This window comes from Peromyscus maniculatus, chromosome 4 (assembly GCF_049852395.1).
Source record: "Peromyscus maniculatus bairdii isolate BWxNUB_F1_BW_parent chromosome 4, HU_Pman_BW_mat_3.1, whole genome shotgun sequence".
Taxonomy (NCBI): domain Eukaryota; kingdom Metazoa; phylum Chordata; class Mammalia; order Rodentia; family Cricetidae; genus Peromyscus; species Peromyscus maniculatus.
In genome coordinates, this window is record NC_134855.1 from 37,977,130 (window position 1) to 38,002,428 (window position 25,299).

The window sequence follows — 25,299 nt, forward strand, 5'->3', positions numbered from 1 at the left end:
TAGTTGCCTTGACACACAAATACATGCATGTTAAGTAATTATGTTCCTTTAAAAGCAAGTCACAGAGCTGGAGAGATGTCTCAGCAATTCAGAGGATCTGAGTTCAGTTCCCAGCACCCACATTAGGTGGCTTACAAAAGCCTGTACTCCAGCTCCAGGACATCTGACTCCTCTGACTCCAGCCTCTGTGGGCATCTGTACTCACTTGCACAAAATCTGCACAACACACACACACACACACACACACACACACACACACACACACACACACTTTAAAATAATACAAATAAATCTTTTCTCATACATAGTCTAAGACAGTAGAACGATTTTCTTTCTAAGGAACTTTATGGCTGTAATACAAAGGCTTGAATGTTGCATTCCCTTACTCTAGCTTCAGTGGCAGTAATCCATGACTTTCATAAAATCAAAGACTCCATAAATTTAGGATTTCAGGATAATCCCAGAATCACTCAGAGGTGTATCATCAAAAATAAAAATTTGCTCATATTAATTATACAGGAAGTCTTTTCAATAGGATTTACTTCAGCTAATTACATATTCCAATGATCAGTTTTACATTTAAGTGTCTATTTTTTTAAAAAAAAAAGTAAACTATGCTCTTTGAAGAGTTGTTAAAATTATATTCTATTTTAAGATCTAAAACTTTGGAAAAAAATAAATATTGAAACTAAAAAAGCTTTTGACGAAATAAAATCCACTGCATTCTGGCACCATACCATCCTAAAGTTTTGTTTTGTTTCCACAGTTTTCTTACAGTATACTTCTGTCTTTATTCTTGGCCTTTGCTCCTTCTTATTTCTTCTCCTACCAACAAAACAATGCAAAGAACTAGAAAAAGGACGAAGTTCGGGCACCAATGGATAATGATATGGTTGGAATGCTACGTTATAGAAGAACTGAAGCTACAGGTAGAAAGGGCACAGCCTGTGAGGCCAGCCCTCAGGAAGTCAAGACTGATGGAAGCCAGCTAGAGCTACAAATGCACCTCAAAACAAACAATGCTAGTTCTACAATAAAAACATGATTTTAGTTAAGGAAAATCATTAAATAGATACTAGGAGGGGAGTTTAGAACAGTCTTATGAATTTTTAAACAACATTTTGGCCTCATTAGAAAATTACAAGCAAAATGGTATATTTGCCAATAATTATTTATTTTCTGATCATTTCCCACAGTAAAGGTTTAAAGAAACATTAAGCCAAATGAGCCAATATTTATTAAATAAACCACAATATTTTAAGACTTTATTACTCAAAATATTTAATTTAATTTAAAAAAAAAACTCCTAAAATACTTACTAGACAATTTGACTAATCCCTCAGGAAATTAAGATTATTAAAAAAAAAAATCACTGAACCCTGATTACATAATTCCTTACAGGGGTCAATACCACTTTATGATTTTGTTTGCAGTATGACTTTTTTAGTAGTAGTTTTTTAAGAAGGACTAGTTCAAACACTCAGAAATCCTTTCTTTTGTGAAAACTTTAAACCTATGGAGTCACCAAGGTCTAATGCACTACCTTCCACTAATTCGAGGAACTAAGACAGAAACCTTGAACTTCAGTGCAACTGTGGTATCCCTCATCTTGTAGAGTAACACAAAAGTAGCAACAAAGACATTAACAATTGCAGTTCAAGCTGGGAGTGACTGTTCTGTTTCAATTCAATGACACCACTAATGGCTTCTTAGCAGCTCCATGAAATCAACCAGCTGTCAAGTTGATGCATCAGAAGGAGCAGCTCTGCACTCCCATAAGAAAAAGCAACACATCAGGATGTTTGGCAAAACATCTGCTCCTTTACACTGCAATTCTACAATAAACATGCAAACAAAGAAATGGGAGAAAGGGCAACAGAACCAAAATCCCAAGCTTTCCATTACAGCTTATATGCATTCTAAATGAGTGCCTTATATAAACTAAAAACAAATTTCTGCAAAGTTCAATACTTTTTAAGATATTCTATTTTTTTGAAAAAGCAAATACACTTACATTCTTCCAGAAAGACCAGAATTACACAAAATATTTACATTTATAAGTAAATAGTAAATTATATTCATCAAGTCAGTATCACAGTATTATTATGTACACAGTTCAAATATTAAAAATAAAATATATCCTTTGACTCAATGCTATTTAGTAAATGAAGCCAGACAGTATTGTAATCAATGCATTTCCCAAGACTGAGCAGCTAAAATAGTCAATGTATTTGTTCAACCCACGACAGTACAAATACTTATTATCTAAATTTAAAAATATGTACCTATTCCTATTTCTCTGAAAACCATTATATGAACATATTAAGTTCTTATAAATTGCTGTTTTAAAAGCATACACTCTGATACCCTGAAAAAAAATTCTTTATCACCATAGCTTAAAAAATTTTTACATTCAGCATTTGCTTTCAATTTTGTAAAATCTTACTTTTTTACTGAAACATACAAACGCCATCATGTCATCTAAATTATTGATTGTGCAGCAGTGTTTACAATAGGTGTGAGACATCAACGTACTTAACTACCATTTTCTTAAACTGCTTATCCTCTGTTGCTTCCATTTATAATCTGCCAAATCTTCTAGTCCTTTGTTGCATGTATAATTTAGAACCATCTGTTCTATGTGCTTTTAACTATTTAAACATTTTTCACCTACCTACAATTCACTAAATAGCAGCCATTCAATTCAGTTAAGATTATTTCTATGTAGCATTTTACATACAGGAAATTTCTGGATAAATAGCAGAAAATATTGCTACAGAAATTTAAAACATCATTTACAGTGTAAGTTTTCATATATTAGAAAACGTTAATGTATTTAGAATTTTTTCTATTAGCTTTTTTTTAAGTTCATTGTAGTCAATGTTTTTTCCCAACCCAGAAGACAAAGGGAATGCAAATTAAATACAGACAGTTTCACGTCCTTGTTAGAAGAGATGTAAATATGCTGACTGAAAATGACTACTGGAGACAGAATTACACTTTCCCATTCAATTTACTGTGCCTATTTATATACTCGTCAGTGAGTGTATCATTAAGTATGGTCATGTGACCAGCTCAACTTTTTTTTGTAAGATGAAAAACTATTTTAGACCAACACATTTTAATAGTACCTTTTAATCATTATTTTTATGAAGGTTGATAAAGTTTACAGCAAAAGATTACAAATTATCTTTTTACCTTAATTCTGCCTTTTATATGCTAAACTACGTCTTTTTGCCAACCTTTTTACCTTAATATTTAATATTAAAATGTACAAGTATCAAGAATCTCATGATATTCAGAATAGTTCTTTTAAAATCTAAAAAACAAAACAAAACACAAAAGACTAGCCCACAAATACAGAATAGGAGCTATGTAGCCCAAGTGATGTATATGTAAATATCAACTGAGCTAAATTTGTTAAATCTTATGGAACCACATAAGAAAGGACATATATTGTTACAAATACATTTGAAAATTTAAAGATTAAAATCTGCATGCACAAAACAAGCCGTGAATATTAAGTGGCACAATAAAAGTTTCGATCATTTTTTTAAAATAATCTTCCACTTGCTATCAAACGTTAAATGTGAGGGTTTTGCGATTCGTTCTGAGTGCAAAATAAAAAATAAACCCACAACTTATCAGTAGACTCTAACTTACACGATTCCATAAAACGAGAAAATTTTGAGGAACGAACACACACACACACACACACACACACACACACACACACACACACACACACTTTGGGGAAATTTTCTTGATAAAGTTTACATGACGTCACAAGGCCCCCTGAACCGTTCCTAAACTTTGAGCCTTATCCAGACACACTTTTTGCATTTCTATGGCTCCTTTCCCTTCCTTAAAAATAAAAAGACAGACAGACTTGGGAATAAAAATTGCCCAAGATGGCGAAACGCTTGTTGTTTAGAGGGCAGGGGGAAAAATGGAGGATATTGTAATATACACAAAGGGATAAATTTCAACAACTCGGCCACGGACTGCAGCTGCTTCTCTCTTTACAAGGAAACAACACACAAAAGATAAAGACCGAGGAGAGGCGAAGAGGAGCCAGCCCCCACCCGCAGGGCCGGCTCCGAGTCTCCGCACACTTCCTAGCCTTTCTAGATCCCAATTCTGGGGTTCTCGGAACTACTTTAGGGGAGGGGAGCGGGGCGTCGCGGGGGAGGGCGCGGAGACCGCGGGCCGGGAGCCCAGCCCGCCGCGGCGGAACCTGCTTGCCAGGCCGCCGAGGACCCGGGACGCGGGGAGCCCGCTCGACCCCGGTCTGCCAGGGACCCGCCGCCCGGGGCCGCAGCCCCACCCCCACCCGGCTCCCGAGCCCCGGCGGCCTGGCGCGGGTCGGCGGGCGCGGGCGCGAGGCTGCGGGCCGGGGCGGAGGCTGGCAGGGCCCGGGGCCTCGCGGACTGCCCCGCGGGGCGCGGCAGCGGGCCTGGCAGGAGGACGCCGCGAGGCCGGCGGCGAGGGCGGCCGGCACAATGGAGGAACGAGGCCCGGCCGCCCGGTCCCGCGCTCGCACTCCCAGCAAAGTTTCCGTTCCGCGGAGCCCGCACCCCCACCCCGCCCGGGACCAGGTCCCTGCGCCCTCCGCCCGGAACTCTACTCGGGACCCCAGAGCCACCGCGGCGTCGCAGCCCGCACAACAAAGAGACACACCGGGCGGCGCGGGTAAACAGCGGCGGGCGCCTCGGGAGGGCTCCAGCCGGCAGCCGCCGCTCTCCGCCCGGAACCCACCTCTCCCGCACCCCCGCACCCCGGCTCTCAAACTCACCTTCACTTTCGAACTGAGTTGCGGTGGAAGGGATTTTCGCCCTTCCCGGGTGCAAGTTAAGCTTTTCGTAATCCCCACCGCCTCCTTATTTCTCTTATAATTTCTCTTCTAAGAAAGTCTAGGGAGTTGGAGTGGAGGTGAGATCCGTGATCGCGAAAGCCCTGGCTCCCTCCGTCCCCGTCTTCCGCCGCTCTCTCACTGATTAGTTCCTATCCAGCAGCAGATTGAAGCAGGAGATGATTCTTCTCAAGGTTTGTTCAGCAGCTTCACTTCTAGGCGAAGGCTTCATGAACCAAGTGACGTCAACCAACAAGGCTTCTCTCTCTCTCCTCTCTCTAACAATGAAAGTTGCTGTTAACAAGGGAAAAAAGAGCGAGAGAATTGTTTATACCATTTCAGTTCCAATAATAAATGACCTATCAGCTCTAAATGGAGCCAAGGGAGGGGGCTGCTTCTTCATTCCAAGAATACTGTATCTTTGAGTTTGCACCGCTCCTCGTCCCAGGAAAAAGTTAAGAAACTTAAATGTTTTGTTTTTCTTTTCAGGGGGGTGGGGGGGAAACAGAACTGAATATTTAATTTTTTTAAAAAACTTAAACAACTTAGGCAACATAGATTAGCTATCTCCACCAACTTTTATGTTTGTAAACTAGAAATTGTGTTTGAGGCTACAAGCTAAATTAATGTGCCAAGAATTTGTGCATGCTAGGACTCAAAAAACAGGGCGCAAGGCGATCTCAAGGTAAGCTACTACTGCTTTTCCATGGAATTAAACTGGTTGTAATGTTCATAGTTTGAGTCAAAATAAGATTCAAATTAAAGACGTTTAAACAGCCCTTTTGCAGTTACTGGTATAAATTGTAAGCCGTAATCTCAATTTTTTTTCTGCTTTCGGTTGGGGGGCGGGAGGGGGGGCTAGTTTAACTGTAAGAACTAAACACTTTAAAAGACCAGTTGCCCATTACCAACTAAGTATCCGTCTTTTCAGAATTTCAGCCAGCTGACTCAGTTTTTAACCTTCCACTCCCCAATTCCTTTCAACCAATCAAGTTAAACTAAAGGCAAAGTGCAGCCCGTTCCCTTCAACAGTCTACCCGCAGCCTCCTAAAAACGATTTTAAAAAGGGAAAATTCATAACCATGGTATATTTTATTACCTAGGAAGAAAGGTGATTTTAAAAACATATTCATTAACGTGTTTTTCTCCCTTAAGAACACAATAAAGTCTTGAAGTTTATGTAATTACAAATTAAGTAATTTGATTTTCAGGATGAAGACCAAGTAAAAATTTAGTTATTGGAGAATAATTTGACCATATATTATTTTATGCATTCATATGTGGCTAGATGTATCTTAAAAGATGCTATTGTTTTATGTTTCCTCCTCAACCACTGGCTGTGATTTTAATTGTGCTGGAGGATCTTCATTAGTATTAACACATGGGGAGATTTCACAAAGCTGCTTCATTAGGAGGGAAAAAGAGCTGGCAGACTAGGTCTTTTCTGCATGCACTGAGAATGTCAGCCTTACCTCGGTCATTTGTAACATAATAAGCGCAAGTACAATGATTGCAGGCAGGGGCCTGGGGGAGGGGCAGAGATACTGCCTGTCTAATAGGGGCATCTGAAAAGACGCTGCTCATTACATAGTAATGTATGCTAAAAATTAGTGAAGATGATGTCTCGGGAGACTGATGCTAAATAAATTAATGTGCTGATATGTTTTTAATTATTATTTTTGTAGTAGTTTATTTCAATCTTAGGATTCACATTGAGCAGCAAAGCTGTGCTAGCACTTATTGATTTTTTTCCTGCCACATTCCCGGAATACAGATTTTAATCATTTCACTACACCACACTCAGTAATTTCATTAAAAACTGGAATCTTCCATCCCCAGAAAAGCATTTAATTTCAATGACATACAATTTCTCTTTTAGCAGAAAACTGTCTCTATAGTAAAAGCTGGCCTAAGGTTCAAATGCATAATTTAATCCTGAGTTTTCCATGCTCTACATTCCTTTCAAACTATAATTTCAGTAACTACCTAATAACTGTAATAAAGACAATAATTTCCTTACAATATATTATTAACTCATATTTAATTAACTCAGAGGCCAAGCTTTATACATGTATGACTAGGTCAACAATCCCACCATCTCAAAATTTACTAATAATGTCCACATGAAAAATAGATTAAAATGTAAATATGAATGGTAGCATGTAGACTATGATCCTAAATCACATTCAAAAAAGTTCTTGTATTATTCTATACTGGTGGTCATTACTCAAATGGAATTTAGCAATATTCCTATGCATAAAGTTCAATGTTGCTATTTTAGTATATGTTACTGACACTTTGCCTAGTTAACATTAGTTTAGGATAATAAGGAAAAGGGGTTGGTTTAAAGTTGTCTTGACTTTCTGAGTTGACTTGAGATGCAATTCTCCTTAAATTACCATGAGTGCTACACCATAACTTGTGCAAGCCAGAATGGTATCCTGCTTAAAGTAAAATTTGGTCCATAGATGCTCAGTTGGTCCTCAAATAATGGGTTTCATAGGATATGTAATTTACATTGCTTGGCTTTTAGGGGGGAAAACCCATGGGAGAAAATTATAGTATCTTTTTTATAATAAGCTGTGGAAACATACCTAATAAAGAAATATATACATAATAATCAATTAATTACTATAAAAGAGTATCATTCCTTTGAACGATTGTAGAACCAAAGTTTAAATGTCTTAAAAGTATGTACATGCAATTGAAGTTGAAGCCACCATCAACAAAAAGTTGTCTTTTCCCTGGTTGTGACTTACAGCGAAATGAGCCTTATTGTCCTGAAAAGATTTAAACACAACAGGAAAGCTGTTATAGCAAAGAATTTTATTTTAATGTCTTTTCAGAACATTTGAAAACTTATCATTGAGAGTTTCTTGTCTAATCTGGAAATGCTTTTGTGGCATTCTCAAAGACAAAGTTTGATGGAAATCAATAATTGACACCCAAAATTATAAATGAAAATTTCTACATTTTCACATCAATAATAAAAACATTTTTATATTAAAATATGGCTTTGAGTCTCATGTTATTTGGTCATTGAAATGAATTAATTATCCAATATACCTTATATATATTTTTTGTTTTATTTTGTTTGAGACCTGGCTGCCCTGGAACTCACAGAGATCCACCTGCCTCTGCCTCTGAGTGCTAGAATCAAAGGCATGCACCACCACCCCTGAACAATTTAGCCTCTATTTTTAAACTGATATTTTAAAGTAATGCTGTATTAGGAATCTTAAGCTATATTACTCCCGGTACTTGACACCTTCTTACAAAGCTATGCTTGTCTTGTTGAGATCATGTTGTTCCTTTTTCATGTTTACGAATTTGACCATTGATTAGCTCACAGAGTTGAGGAAAAATCAGATCAAATTACTATAGTTATAAAATAATTCAGCTCCCACAGCACTTTGTTTTCTACTGGAGATGACCTAACTCAGCACTGAACCACATGCACAGTTGTGAGAGGATTTAATGATGGAGCAATCTTTCCTAATCTTGTGATAATTCTGAACTTGTATGGCTTCTGCCATCCTCCAGACTAATTACACCAGCACTGTGAACTAAGGTATGGTACTTGTGAGGGATTCAGAAATGATAGACAGCGTGATGGGGATGCAGCAAGAAGACTTGGCTGGTATCGAACACTGAAAGGCTTACTAAGGTTAAATGGTAAGGTGGGTGAATTTATCCTGAGAGCCAATAATGTTAGCAAAGGATTAACATGACTGACCTTGGTTTAAAGGAATAACTTCACAGACAGTGCAAATGATAAGCTGCAGTAGGAAGACATTGTTTAACTAGTTTAGAATGACCTGTTATCCCAGAGGTTGGGAGGCTGAGGGAGAAGGGGCTCCACAAATCTGAGGCTAGCATGTCTTACACAGCAAGACTCTCTATCCAAATGAATAAATGAAATAAGCAATTCACAAGAGACTTTGTAAAAGGGAGTAGCATTGGAGGTGTACACTCAGATAATTTGGTGCAATTTTCCCCTGAACTAGAGGACATCAGAACTAAGGTAAAGAATGAGTAAAAGGCAGCTAGAGAGATTGGAGTCATTAACTACAGTCCAGAATGTGTAGGAGAATCTAAATCATAAGACAGTCCAAAATCAGAATTTAACCCTGTATTCTACAGGCTTTTATTTTTTACTGGTATTCACCAAAATTAAGTGTAAAGCTTTTATCAAAATGCATATACCCAACTTTAAAACGAAGAGGAGATTCCCGTGATCTGGAATATATACCTCCTCCCATCCAATCTTTCCCCTCCTCCCCCCGCCCCAACCTTCCCCTTCTCCAAGAGTGTTTGCGGTAAATACTACTATAAGCAGAAACAGATAGCAACACTGGTGGGGGAAAAAATGAAGCCTAAAGAAGAGTGGGGCAATCATATCAGGTATTGGATTATTATAAACTATTTGTAATTTAACTGTTGATAATTACCAAGAATGAGAAGCTGCCTCAAGTGGCAACAAAAACGTCGCCTAGACAAAAGGTGTATCCCAAAGCATCGAGACACAGATGGACTTTTAACTAATAAGTGTTTGAGTAACTGAGCTCCCATAGAGAAAAAGATAAACTTTGATGCTTCCCAGAATAAGTTTCAAAGAGATCAGATGTTTACATAGAAAATGTACATCTTGTAGTGTAGAACTATAGGGGATTCCTTAGAGATGGGAAAAACTTCCCAGGCATGTCAAAATAATATACAATAAAGTGAAAGACTGCTGCATTTCATCCCATCAAATAAACTTTATAGAAAAAAGGAGACCCCCTCATAAGCACAGGACAAACAAAAATTATGAACTGTGAAAAACACTTCTCCACACAGACTAACAACTAATAACCTGATACAGAAAGAGTATTTTGACATGAAAAAAATGCAAATGCTTCTTCATTAAAAGCATTCACAACCTTTCTATAATGAGAGATGCAAATTAAATCACTCAGATCTATTCCTCATCCATTAGTTTGGCAAAAATCTAAGTTTCACAGCACAGTCTCTTAGTAAGGCTCTTGTGAGAAATGAGGTGGCCCACACCCCATTTTTACGTTTTAGCTTACTGAAGTACAAAATACAAAAGAAAATCCCAACATGGGAGAATTTGACAGCTTCCAACTAAGTTACATATGCATGTACTTTGGAATGGCAAAACTCACTTTCAAAAATCTGACTCAAAATGATGAAAATAGGTATATAGGAAATTATTCAGTGACGCATTCTCATTATAGAAAAAGCTTAGAAATAAACCAAGTGTCTGCTGTAGGATAATGGATGAATGACTCATGGCACACCCACACAGCAAAATACTATGCACAGCTTAAGGAAGGACAATGACCATGAAAGGGAGTACTTAGTTAGCATTGCTCCCTAAACTTAGGAAAATAGAGCATTAAAAAAAAAAAAAAGCAAGTTAGAGGAAAAACTTGTATGCTACCTATCATCTATATTTTAGCTGGGTTTTGTCAGGTAAAATGATACATTAAACAACAAAAGCAAGTTTACCCATGAGAGAGTGAGGGAGCAGGTGGGAAAGGAACGTAACTCATTTGTGAATTTCTCCTAAAATATGTTCAGTAGACACGGTTGGAGAACTAGATAAAATAAACTATTATCAAACACCTGCATGAACTCATGAACTTGTATTTGGTGACATAACTGGACAGAAAAGAAGGAGCCGTGTCCCCTTTAAACACTACAATGAGGTTTGGGGGTATGGCTCAATGCAGAACATAAACTTAACATGTGTGAGAGCCTACCTACATTCAGTTTGCAGCAGCCACCGAACAAACAAAACTGAATCACATTCTCTAACCATACAGTCCTCCTGCAGTACCCTAAGAAAAAGAATTACAAGGTAACAGAAACAACTCTGTTATCTGTAACAATACCATGTGCTATTGCCAGTGGGGTTGCTATAATACTCTTGAAGCATAGTCTGAGAATGAATAAACAAATTAATTGGTGTTTGGGGAAAATTAACTTTTGGTGTGGTACAAATAAGAAACATGAAAAACTTTATGCTTTAAAATGAACTCATTCTATAGTTTATATTTAAAACCGCCTATTTCTTAGCATGTGCCCATTGTAACTATCTGGGAGGGTCTAGTGTGATTTCACCCAGCACACAACCATACTACTCAGGTTACAGTCTCTAAACACCATCTGCTTATGAGAATTCCCAGAAGTGAGAGCTAATTCCAAGTTTGGGGCAGAAATACTTAGGATGAATTTGAAATATCCTGCCGTACTAAGTATGGAAACCATTAGCAATTGTTGATGCCTTGTCAAAAGGACTTGGGAGCCAATTTGAGGGGACCAATATGAACATCACCCATTGGTCACAGGAGACAACGTAAATCGTTAAAACTAACAGTGATAAAACAAATCATAACAAGAATTTTTTTTTTAAACCTGGCATGTTTAGCTAGGGAAAGGTCACTATTAGTTACTTTTGTTGCGGTGACCAAATGCCTGACAAGAGGCAACTTGAGGGCCAAGTGCACTTTGGCCCTGTTTCAGGGGATACAACCTATCAGGGAAGAGAATGCATGGTGGAGGCCAGAGCACATGGCAGCCGCTGCCACTTCAGCAGAACAGGAAGCAAGGATAGGACAGGAAGTGGAGCCGGGATATACAGCTCAGGGCCTGCCACCAAGAGATCTACTTCTTCCAAGCTGGCCCCACCTCCTAAGGGTCCAGTCTTCTAAAACACAGCTGCTAGCTGCAGAACAACATTCAATTTCCTTGCCCATGTAGAACAGGAAGCAGTGAGTCTTTGTTCCTTAGGGTTTGTTGTTGTTGGTCTTTTATCCATTTGTTTGCTTCTTTTGTGTGTATGGGTGTTTCGCCTGTATGCGTGTGTGTGTGTGTGTGTGTGTGTGTGTGTGTGTGTGTGTGTGTGTGTGTGTGTGTGGTGCCAAATGACAGAAGAGGGTGTCAAATCCCCTGGGAATGCAGTTACAGTTAGTTGTGAGCTGTCACATGGGTGCTGAGTGGGTGCTGAGAATTGAACCCTGGCCTTTTGGAAGAGCAGCCCATTGATGTTCTTTTGCAATGCTGGGGGGAAGGAATTTGCAACATTTACAGAGTCATATGCATAATATGGAAATGCTCTTCCATTAAAGAGTCCAGCCCCAACTCATTATTCTAAGAACTGGCTGGTAAAGAAAATAATTTCCTATTAGATGTTGACAGAGAGCCAAATTTGAAATTGTGTAAATATGTATGCATGTAAGTATGTGTGTTCGTGGTGGGGTGGTGGTGGCACATGCCTTTAATCCCAGCACTCGGGAGGCAAAGCCAGGTGGATCTCTGTGAGTTCAAGGCTAGCCTGGTCTACAGAGTGAGAGTCAGGACAGGCACCAAAACTACACAGAGAAACCCTGTCTCAAAAAAAACAAACAAAACAAAACAAAAAGTATGTGTTTGTATATACATGTATGCAAATATATATCAGATTACAAAATAGATTTGATTTTCAAAGAAGTTCCAGGTAAGTGTGCCACACAGTGTATCTGTGAGTTTCAAGGTGGCCAACATAAAGGCACTATAATGCCATTCTCTTTATCTGGTAAACATGGAAACCTTATGGGTTCATTATAATAAACTTTGAAAAGACAAGTAACATTAGAAAAAAATTTTAAAGCAACCCTCTATGCAAACCAGGACAATAAATTGAAATGTTAAAATTTTTAGGATCTAGGGGGCTGGAGAGATGGCTCAGCGGTTAAAGAGCACTGGGTGTTCTTCCAGAGGTCCTGAGTTCAATTCCCAGCAACCACATGGTGGCTCACAACCATCTATAATGAGATCTGGCATGCAGACAGAACACTGTATACATAATAATAAATAAATCTTTAAAAAAATAAAATTTTAGGATCTTTGTAAGATGGTTACTAAATTTATTACTAAAAAAATTAATATTTTCGAACTTACAAGTCAATACATTAAAACAAACTTTACAACTCATCACTTCTTATTCCTCTGTTGTCCCTGTACTTGAGGTTATTTTTGTCTACTATTGCATTGTCAATAAACAAAACCAACATTCTATTGCTGTGAAGAGACAACATGACCAAGGCAACTCCTATAAGAGAAAGCATTGACTTTGGGCCCTGCTTAGTTCAGAGGTTTAAGTCCATGACCACCATGGTGGGAAGCATAGTAGCATGCAGGCAGGCACTGGGGCAGTAGCTGAGAGCTACATCCTGATCCATGGAGGCTCTCTAGGGCTTGGCATGGGCTTTTGAAACCTCAAAACCAACCCCCACTTCCCTCCAACTCATGACATACTTCCTCCAACAAGGCCACAGCTCAAGCAATCCTTCTAATCCTTTCAAATAGTGCGACTCCCTAGTAACTAAGTTTTCAAATAGATGAGCCTCTGGGGCATTCTTTGTCAAACCAGCACACCCACACAGTGAGGCACTGCTATAGGGTTCTTCCCAACTCTGTGATGTCACAGTGGTAGCTGGAAATTGACTGTTGGAATATTCATACCACAGAAATGTTCATAAAACAATTCTCCTCATAACTTCATGTTTTGTTATTAGTCTAGACCAGCGTTTCTCAACCTGTGGGAACGACCCTTTCACAGGGGTCACCTATCAGATATCCTACATATCTGACATTTACATTATGATTCATAATAGCAAAATTACAGGCATGAAGTTGGAACTAAAATAATTTTATGGTTGGGGATCACCACAACATGAGGAACTATATTAAAGGGTTGCAGCTTTAGGAAGGTTGAGAACCACTGGTCTAAACTTAAGAAAGGGATGGCAACCAGGTGTGGTGACACACACTTTTAATCCCAGCCTTCAGGAGTCAGAGGCAGGTGGACATCTGAGAGTTCCAGGCCAGCCAAGACTACATAATGAAACCCTGATTCAAAAGGGGGACAGTGGATATATATGTATAGAATGTGAATAAAATTTGAAGTGTTGCACTGAAATAACCAAAGATGAGGAAATAATCTAATATTTGAAAGTTATGAACAATTCAGCAAGTTGTTAACATGGATAGAGTTTCAACACACATCTTTTTAAATGATTTATTTTTCATTTTCTTTTGTTTGCTGTCCATTTTTGTTTGTTTTGTTTTGTTTTGTTTTGTTTTGTTTTTGAAGACAGGGTTTCTCTGTGTAGCCCTGGAACTCAATCAGTAAACCAGGTTGGCCTTTAACTTCTGCCTCCCGAGTGCTGGGATTACAGGCATGTGTCAGCCACCAGCTCACTTTATCCTCCTCTTTCAGCTGGTTATTACAAAAATGTACCACCACATCAGGCCCCATTATTGGTTTACTTTCATCTTCTTCATTTAATTAAACAAAATAATAATGTTCATGTTAGAACTGCATTCACTCACAACCTACAATAATGGATGGCTACAGTTAGTGGGACAGAACAAGAATCTGGTGAACAGAGTAGCTCAGCACTTGCTTAGAAAGCACAAGGGCCCAAGCTAATACAAAACCAGAACCAAGATCCAAAATTCAATGGGGGGGGGGGGGCGGGGAGTATACTGAAAATCAAGTAAAGCCTTCTGTGACAGTCAACTGGCTATATGAATTTTACGATACCTATTTTTTGGGGGGGAGGGAGGGTTCAAGACAGGGTTTGTCTGTGTAGCTTTGAAGCCTGTCCTGGAACTCACCCTGTAGCCCAGGCTGGCCTCGAACTCACAGAGATCCACCTGCCTCTGCCACCTGAGTGCTGGGATTAAAGGCATTCACCACAACTGCCTACCCAGCTTGTCTATGTACATTTTTTAAAAAGATTTATTTATATATTAATCATACAGCATCCTGCCAGCGTGTATCCCTGCAGGCCAGAAGAGGACACCCGATTTCATTACAGATGGTTGTGAGTCACCATGTGGGTGCTGGGAATTGAACTCAGGACCTCTGGAAAAACAGCCAATGCTCTTAACCACTGAACCATCTCTCCAGCCTGTGTATGTCCATTTTTTAAGGTCAGAAATTACCAGTACATATGTGTGAGTGGAAAAGTACCAACAATAACCCTTCAGGAGTACACACTCCAACTGACTAGTATCCGTACACACCCAAAATCTGTGGTTACTACTTGATTAAAGACATTAAAGGCAAATGGATGAGCCGGGCGGTGGTGGTGCACACCTTTAATCCCAGCACGCGGGTGGCAGAGCCAGGCGGATCTCTGTGAGTTCGAGGCCAGCCTGGGCTACCAAGTGAGTCCCAGGAAAGGCGCAAAGCTACACAGAGAAACCCTGTCTCGAAAAAAAAAAAAAAAAAAAAAAAAAAAAAAGCAAATGGATGCATATTAGGAGAGACTATATATTTTTTTTTCTGGTGAAGATAAGGTAAGGAAAAAGGCTGGGGTTTGATACAGAATCCATCTCATTGCTATAAAACATACTTTGGCTCCTAATTTGTACACACACACACACAAGCACACGTGCATGCGTGCACACACGCACACATGGGGATGGGGGGCAAAAACACTGTGGCAAAACAAGATTGAAAGTTAGACCACATAAAAGTTCCTCAAAACATTCAACTAGGGACTAGGGGAGCTTAGAACGAGATGGTAATTGCTAATGGTCTTGAGGTTTAAGCCTCCCAAATTCATATGTTGAAATTCCAACTCTCAAAATAATGGTATTAAGACCTGGAGCTGTTGGAAGGTGGCTAAGTCATGAGGGGAGAGTGTTCACTAGTGGGTTTAGTGTCTCTGTAAAACAGACCTAAGTGGTGGGGAGGGGCTGGGAGAAGAGGAGGGTGAGGCAACTGCAGTCAGGATGTAGAAACAAACCAATAAATAAACAACAAGGAACTCATCTGGCCTTCTACCATATGACCAAAGAATGAACCAGAAGACAGTCCCTCACAAGATAGAATATTTGGTTGTGTGCCTTTGATCTTATACTTTCCAGCACTCAAAACTGTGAAAAAGACATGCATACTATGTATGAACCACATGGTTTATAGTGTTTTGTTACAACAAATCAATGATTAAGACAGAAGTGATGGATGTACTAAAAAGGGGTCAGATTCAGAAATTTTCCTGAAAATAGGGCTAAAAGATCTGTTGGTTGGTTGCCTAGATAATATAAAAGAAGGAATAGACTGACTGATGGTAGATTTTTGTCTCCAGGAAACAGGACTGAAGATTTATTTACATAGTCAAACTGCAAAAACAGATACACTGGATGATGAAATCAGAGTCTGGTATAGGTCAGTAGATTGTTTTAGACATGTTAAGTCACAGATACAGGTAATCTAAGCATCCATGTGAAGATGTTAAGCATAAATATAGCTACTTTATACAAACTGAACTTCAGGAAAGATTCAGGCAGGAAACAGAAATTTAGGAGTTCTTTGTTTTTAGTATTTAAAGCCACAAAATGGTTGAAATCACCAAGAGTACTGATGGAAAAAACTCTTTGGTGTTCTGATATTTAGAAGTTGTGGAAAACTGGAAAAGGAAATTGAGGAAGAGTGACCTGTGAGGTCAATGTAAACTCTAGAATAATATTCTAGAAATTAAGTGTAGACTATGGAGGCTGGAGAAGTAGTTCAGTTGGAAAGGGCTTGCCTAGCATATAAACACCTGAGTTTGATCTCCAGTACCACATAAAGTGTTGCAGAACTTGGGAAATAAAAACAAGAGGACTAAACTAAGTTCAAGGTTGTGGAGAGGAGAGGAACCCCTGAGTGTGAGAAGGCCTGAGGGGTATGTGCTGTTTCCATGAGCACAGCTGGGTCAAGGACCATAGCCTCAAAACAATAAGAAATGGCAAGGCCCCCACTTTGGGGAGGTAGGGCTCAGAGCGATGGCAAAGCCTTCATCCTGTCCATGTACGGATGTTGGATGCTGACAGTGTATGCAGAAAATGCCCACTGTAGTTTATGTCCCCTGGATATTATAGCATGAAGACTGCTCCCATATAGAGACTGCTTCTACAGAGATTAGTGAAGCCTGTCTCCTTATCCAGCTGTATACAGTAGCCCTGCCTTGTTATCTGTATGTAAAAACCCTAACTCCTGGTTGACCTGTAAGCTATAACCTTGCCTCCTGTTCAATTCTATATAATAGTTACCCTGGGCTTCCCATGTACTGTAGCTTCTCTAGCAAACAGCCCAGTCTACCCAATCCCAACCTCTTATGAATGTTCATATGTATATCTGTATGTATATTTATTTGTCTTTTCTTTATTCCCGCGCTGCCCCAATCAGGTCAAGTCACGAGCAGTGCAAAGACTCACAGGAGCTCATCCTTGCCTGCAGGGTGAGCTTATCAAGAGGTGGGAGGAGTATTGTGGAATACTAATTTAAGATGTGTTACATTTGTTTATGCCAGGAACATTTGTTTAATGATGCAAAGATGTGCTATATTCTTTTATGTTGTGGTATTGTGTTCCCCAAAATATTGTGTACCCTAATAAACTTATCTGGGGTCAGAGAACAGGACAGCCACAATATTAAACATAGAGGATAGGCAGTGGTAGCACACACCTTTAATCCCAGCATTCCAGAGGCAGAAATCCCTCTGGATCTCTGTGAGTTCAAGGCCACATTGGAAACAGCCAGGCATGGTGACTCAACAGCTGCCCAACAGCACCAATTTAACCAAGAACTCCTAGTGGACCAAGACTAACAATTAGAACAAGAGAAGCACCTTCAGACACAGACACCGCCTACACCGAGCAGAGGAAGAGATGAGTAGACACCAGTGCAAAAATACAGGCAACAACATAAAGACCTATATGACAACATCAGAACCTAGTAATTCTACACCTGCAAGACCTGTACATACCAAGGCAGAAGAAGCAGAAGAAATCAATCCTAAAAATGACTTTAAGATGACAGAGGCCCTTAAAGAGGAAATGAAAAACTCCATTCAAGAGGAAATAAAAAATTCCCTTAAAGAAATGGAAGAAAAAACAAACAAAAAATTGGAAGAAATCAAAGAAAGCAAATAAAAAGTAATTAAACAAATGAAGGAAACAGTTCAAGACTTGAAAATTGAAATTGAGACAATAAAGAAAACACAAACTGAGGGAATGCTGGAAATAGAAATCGTGACTAAATGAACAGGAACTACAGATACAAGCATAACCAGCTGAATGCAAAAGATGGAACAGAGAATCTCTGACACTGAAGACACAATAGAGAAAATAGATTCGTCAGTCAAAGAAAACACTAAAGACAAAAATGTAACACAAAACGTCCAAGAAATCTGGGACACCATGTAAAGACCAAACCTAAGAATAATAGGGATAGAAGAAGGAAAAGAATATCAACTCAAAGGCACAGAAAATATATTCAACAAAATCATAGAAGAAAACTTTCCTAACCTAAAGAAAGAAATACCTATGAAGATACAAGAAGCTTACAGAACACTGAATAGACTGAATCCAAAAAAAAGTCCCCTCACCACATAATAATCAAAACACTAAACAAACAGAACAAAGAAAAAATATTAAGAGCCGCAAAGGAAAAAGACCAAATAACATATAACGGCAGACCCACCAGAATAACAACAGACTTCTCAATAAAGACCATGAAAGCTAGAAGGTCCTGGACAAATGTTATGCAGACACTAAGAGACCAAGGATGCCAACCCAGAATAGTATACACAGCAAAACTCTCAATCACCTTAGACGAAGTAAACAAAATATTCCATGATAAAACCAGATTTAAACAATACCTATCCACAAATCCAGCCCCACAGAAAGTACTAGAAGGAAAAATCCAACCTAAAGAAGCTAAACATACCCATGAAAACTCAGGCAATAGATAATCCCACACCAACAAATACCAAAGAAGGAAAATGCAACACTACCACAAAAAAATTAACAGGAATTAACAATCACTGGTCATTAATATCCATCAGTATCAATGGTCTCAACTCATCTATAAAAAGACACAGACTAACAGAATGGATAAGAAAACAGGATCCATCCTTTTGCTGCATACAAGAAACACACCTTAACTTCAAAGACAGACACTACCTTAGAGTAAAGGGCTAGGAAAAGGCTTTCCAATCAAATGGACCTAAGAAGCAAGCTAGTGTAGTTATCCTAATATCTAATAAAATAGACTTCAAACTAAATCAATTGAAAGACATCAGGATGGACATTACATATTTGTCACAGGGAAAATCCACCAAGATGAAGTCTCGATTCTGAACATTTATGCCCCAAATACAAAGGCACCCACATTTATAAAAGAAACATTACTAAAGCTTAAATTGCACATCAAACCCCACACATTAGTGATGGGAGATTTCAACACACCACTCTCACCAAAAGACAGACCTACCAGACTGAAACTTTACAAAGAAATAAAGGACCTAACAGATGTTATGACTCAAATGGACTTAATAGATATCTACCGAACATTCCATCCTAACACAAAAGAATATACCTTCTTCTCAGCACCCCAAAGAACCTTCTCAAAAATTGATCACATGCTTGGTCACAAAGCAAATTTCAAATAGATACAAAACCATCAGAATAACCTCCTATATCTTATCGGACCACCATGCCTTAAAGTTAGATTTCAACAACAACAAAAATTACAGAAAGCCTACAATCTTATGGAAACTGAATAATGCCCACCTGAAACACCAAAGGTTAAAGGGGACACTATGAAAGCAGTGCTGCCAGGCGGTGGTGACGCACGCCTTGAATCCCAGTACTTGGGAGGCAGAGACAGGCGGATCTCTATGAGTTCGAGGCCAGCCTGGTCTCCAAAGCGAGTTTCAGGAAAGGCGCAAAGCTACACAGAGAAACCCTGTCTGGGGCGGGGGGGGGGGGGGGGGGGGGGGGGCAGGCGGGAAGCAGTGCTAAGAGGAAAATTCATAGCTCTAAATGCACAAATAAAGAAGATAGAGAAATCTTATACCAATAACTTAACAGCACAACTGAAAGCTCTAGAACAAAAAGAAACAAACTTACCCAGGAGAAATAGATGCCAAGAAATGATAAAATTGAGGGCTGGAATCAATGAAATAGAAACCAAGAGAACAATACAAAGAATCAATCAAAGAGTTGGTTCTTTGAAAAAAAAAAAAAAAATCAACAACCTCCTAGCCAAATAAACCAAAAGGCAAAGAGAGAGCACCCAAATTAACAAAATCAGAAATGAAAAGGGAGACATAACAACAGACAATGAGGAAATCTAGAGAATCATCAGGTTGTACTTCAAAAACCTGTACTCCATAAAATTGGAAAATCTGGAAGAAATGGACAATTTTATGCATAGATACCACATACCAAAGATAAATCAAGACCAGCTAAACTATTTATATTGACCAATAACCCCTAAAGAAATAGAAACAGTCATCAAAAGTCTCCCAACAAAAAAAAAGCCCAGGACCAGATAGTTTCAGTGCAGAATTCTACCAGATTTTCAAAGAATAACTAATTCCAATACTCTTCAAATAGTTCCACACATTAAAAACAGAAGGAACATTACCAAACTCTTTTAATGAGGCTATAGTTACCCTGATACCCAAACCACACAAAGATGCAACAAAGAAAGAGAATTACAGACCAATCTCCCTCATGAACATTGATGCAAAAATACTCAATAAGGCACTGGCAAACCGAATCCAAGAACACATCAAAAAAATTATCCACCATGACCAAGTAGGTTTCATCCCAGGGATGCAAGGATGGTTCAACATACAAAAAAATCTGTCAATGTAATACACCATATAAACAAACTGAAAGAAAAAAAATACATGATCATCTCACTAGATGCTGAAAAGGCATTTGACAAAATCCAACATCCCTTCATGATAAAGGTCTTAGAGAGATCAGGAATACAAGGAACATTTCTAAACATAATAAAGGCAATTTATAGCAAGCCAACAGCCACCATCAAATTAAACAGAGAGAAACTCCACTAAAATCAGGAACAAGAAAAGGCTGTCCACTCTCCCCATATTTATTCAATATAGTACTCGAGGTTCTAGCTAGAGCAATAACACAACAAAAGGAGATCAAAGGGATACAAATTGGAAAGGAAGAAGTCAAACTTTCACTATTTGCAGATGACATGATAGTATACATAAATGACCCCAAAAATTCTACCAGGGAACTCCTACAACTGATAAACTCCTTCAGTAAAGTGGCAGGATACAAGATCAACTCAAAAAAAAAAAAATCAGTAGCCCTCCTATACACAAATGATAAAAAGGGCTGAGAAAGAAGTCAGAGAAACATCACCCTTTACAATAGCCACAAATAATATAAAATACCTTGGGATAACACTAACTAAACAAGTGAAGGACCTTTTTGATAAGAACTTTAAACCTCTAAAGAAAGAAATTGAAGAAAATATCAGAAAATGGAAGGATCTCCATGCTCATGGATAGGCAGAATTAACATAATAAAAATGGCAATCTTACCAAAAGCAATCTACAGATTCAATGCAATCCCATCAAAATCCCAACACAATTCTTCACAGACTTGGAAAGAACATTACTCAACTTCATATGGAAAAACAAAAGATCCAGGATAGCTAAAAGAATCCTGTATAATAAAGCAACCTCTGGAGGCATCACCATCCCTGACCTCAAGCTCTACTATATAGCTATTGTAAAAAAACCAGCTTGGTATTGACATAAAAACCAACATACACACCAATGGAATCGAATTGAAGACCCTGACATTAATTCACACACATATGATCACCTGATTTTTGACAAAGAAGCCAAAACTATACAATGGAAAAATGAAAGTATCTTCAACAAATGGTGCTGGCATAACTGGATGACAATATGTAAAGATTACAAATAGATCCATATCTGTCACCATGCACAAAACTCAAGTCTACTTCAAAGACCTCAACATAAATCCAGTTACACTAAACTTAATAGAAGAGAGAGTAGGAAGCACTCTTGAACACATTGGCACAGGAAGTCACCTCCTAAATATAACACCAGCAGCACAGACACTGAGCACAACAATTAATAAATGGGACCTCTTGAAACTGAGAAGCTTTTGTAGGGCAAAAGACAAGGTCAATAAGACAAAAAGACAGTCTACAGAATGGGAAAAGATCTTCACCACCCCCACATCTGACAGAGGGCTGATCTCCAAAGAACATAAAGAACTCAAGAAACCAGACATCAAAATACTGAACAATCCAATTAAAAAATGGGCTAACAAGCGAAACAGAGAATTTTCAAAAGAAGAATCACAAATTGCTGAAAGACATTTAAAGAAATGCTCAACACCCTTAATCATCAGAGAAATGCAAATCAAAACGCCTCTGAGATACCATCTTACACCTGTCAGAATTGCTATGATCAAAAACACTAATGATAGTCTAGGTTGGATAGGATGCGGAGCAAAGGGAATACTCCTCCACTGTTGGTGGGAATGCAACCTTGTACAACCACTGTGAAAATCAGTATGGCGGTTTCTCAGAAAATTGGGAATCGATCTACCTCAAGACCCAGCCATACCACTCTTGGGCATATACCTAATGAATGCTCAATCATACCACATAGATACATGCTCAACTATGTTCACAGAAGCACAATTCATAATAGCCAGAATCTGGAAACAACCTAGATGCCCATCAACTGAAGAATGGATTAAGAAAATGTGGTACATATGCACAATGGAGTACTACTCAGCAGAGAAAAACAATGAAAGCATGAAAATTGCAGGCAAATGGATGGAACTAGAAAATATCATCCTGAGTGAGGTAACCCAAACCCAGAAGGACAAACATGGTATGTACTCACTCATAAGTGGATACTAGATATAATGCAAAGAACAATCAAACTGCAACCCACAGAACCAGAGAGGCTTTATAGCAGGGGGGACCCTAGGATGACTGTAGCTTATAATAAGTTTTGGTTTTACTCAATTACTGGGCAAGCCTCAATGACATTTCACTATTAGGATACGAATTTATACTGTATCAAGCTGATAATAGAATAAATAAATAAATAAATATGAAAAAAAAGGAAAGGTATACAGAAACAGAGAAAGGTAAAAGCCCAGAGGCAAAAGACAGACAAGATAATTTAAGAAAATGCTAGCTAGAAACAAGCCAAGCTAAGGTCGGGCATTCATAAGTAATAATAAGTCTCTATGTGTATTTATTTAGGAGCTGGGTGACGGGCCACCAAAAGACCAAAGAGCAAAGAGTGAAAACAACCAACAACAGAGGAGAGAGAGAGAGATGGAGACATTATGGCCGTAAAAGCTGTTTCCTTGTATTATTTCAACTGACAATGACAAGCTGGATAGAAAGACTAAAAATTGACAGCTGAACTCAGTAGTACAGTTGGCACAGCAGTTTTATTAAGTTATCGAAAAGAGGAAAAACCAAAAACCTTCAAGTCCAGCATAGCACAGTGGTACACATTTATAGTTCTATTACTCTGGGAGGCTGGTGTGGGAGAATCAGTTGAGACAAGACTAGTCTGGTAAATGTAGTGAGACCCTGTCTCAAAAAAGAAAAAGAAAAAAAAATTCTTTCAATCATGAAGTGTGTCTTAATAAAGTATTTTTCCACATAGGTTTGAAAGTATTTTTTCTGAGCTCTTTTTTATTCTTTTCATATACAAACTCTGAGCAAAAAAAGAACAAACAAAACCCCTCTACTTTATGGGTTGAGATGGGGTTTTTTGTTGTTGTTGTTGTTGTTGTTTTTGTTTTTTTCCTGAGACAGGGTTTCTCTGTGAAACAGTCCAGGCTGGCCTTGAACTCACAGAGACCCACCTGGCTCTGCCTCTCAAGTGCTTGGATTAAAGTGTGGCTGCAAGATAGGTTCTTAATAGCTACACCATGCTGGCCTTGAAATCAGGGCCCTCCCACCTTAGACTACTAGATGATGGGATCACAGGTATTCTCTACATGACCTAGGTTACCCCAAAAATTCTTAAAGTATTTTATATGCTTAAATTATTTTAAATTATAAATAGGTTACAAGTGATATTGTGATTTTATAAAAAACAATGTAAGTCAACTAAACCAACCAATTAACATATCACTTCAAATCTTTATCATTTCTGGTAGTGAAAACTCTTCAATTTATTGTAAGGCATTTGATTTGTTTTGTTTTTCTTAGAGACAGGGTTTCTTTGTGTAGCCCTGGTTGTCCTAGAAACTCACTCTGTAGCCCAGGCTGGCCTTGAACTCACAGAGATCCAAGTGCTGGGATTAAAGGCGTGCGCCACCACTGCCCCGCCTGTGATGATATTTTAATTGTGCTGAAATGTGATTTTATTTGTATGTTAATAAATAAAGTTTGCCTGGAGATCAGAGGTCACATAGTGAGGTCACACAGGAGTCATAAGCAGAAGTCTGCTGGTGGTAGCACACACCCTTAATCCCGATCACATGACAGGCAGAGTCTCTGTGTGGTCAAGAACATAGTCACTTATGGTGACACATGCCTTTAATAACAGTACCAACCATAGAGACCTGAAGGTCTGTATAGACAGGCAGTGAGGAGGAAGTCATGTGGCTGGGTTTAGAGCCAATGAGGAAGCAGAACAGAAAGGCAATAAAAACACAAATCAGACAGGAAGAAGCTCTCTCTGGGGAAGCGATGGCGGCGAGGTGGTAAGATAAGTTAATCGTGGCTCTCTGATCTCTTTGGCTATTACCTCTGTATTTGGCTCTGTGTTTCTTATTTACTAAAACTGTTTATAATTTCATCTACACATTCCAAAGGAGGCACACCTACTTAGGTGAGAAGTGGCAAACAGATCTCACTCAGATCCCTTATTACAAGACTATAAACAGTTACACTTCACTGGCACATTCACCTGGTGGTCTGAGTTCTACGGAGAATTGAAAAGGTACATGAGGGTTGGGGATTTAAGTCAGTGGTGGAGCCCTTGCCTAGGAAGCACAAGGCCCTGGGGTTCGGTCCTCAGCTCCGGAAAAAAAAAAAAAAAAAAAGAAAAAGAAAAGGTACATGAAGTTTCTAAGGCAGTTACTAAAAGAGATCATTCCTACAGAGTGTTGAGCAATCTTCCTTCCCAACAAAAACAACAGATAGTCCCCACTCCACTTGGTATTACTGATCATCTTCACGCAGCATGGAAGAACCAGTCCTCTAAAAAGGCTGGAAAGGCTAGTCCTACACTTAAAAGGCCTTGTCAGTAAACTTCTAGTCCTGGCTAAACTTGCTACCACAGCCCTTCCCAGAACAAGAAGATGTCCCAAAGATACCTTATAATTTAGCTTTTTTTAATATGCTATGTAGAGGCCCTTCCTGAATAAATATTTACTTTATGACTCAGAGAACCAAGAGATTATCAATTATGGAGAGAATCTAGGACAGATGGAATGAGCTATAATATAATATGGAAAGAGGGTCCCAGCTGGGCACAGTGGCACACATCTGTAATCCCAACACTTAGAAGTCTGAAACAGGAAGATAGTACCCAGGCCAAGAATGGGTACACTGA

At 38.8% G+C, this 25,299-nt stretch overlaps 1 protein-coding gene across 47 annotated transcripts in view; it reads right to left on the bottom strand.

The window, feature by feature from the left end:
• Baz2b (bromodomain adjacent to zinc finger domain 2B) overlaps nucleotides 1-25,299 on the bottom strand; it is a 325,808-nt gene that overhangs the window by 235,298 nt on the left and 65,211 nt on the right. For 44 of the 47 annotated variants that reach the window (XM_076568555.1, XM_076568531.1, XM_076568557.1 and 41 more), the window contains one exon: nucleotides 4,796-5,146. The gene's annotated coding sequence lies outside the window, so the exon portion shown is untranslated. Of the gene's footprint in view, nucleotides 1-4,795; nucleotides 5,147-13,156; nucleotides 13,291-25,299 lie in introns of those variants that run through there. The other 3 variants (XM_076568553.1, XM_042275336.2, XM_076568521.1) reach the window with 2 other exon arrangements.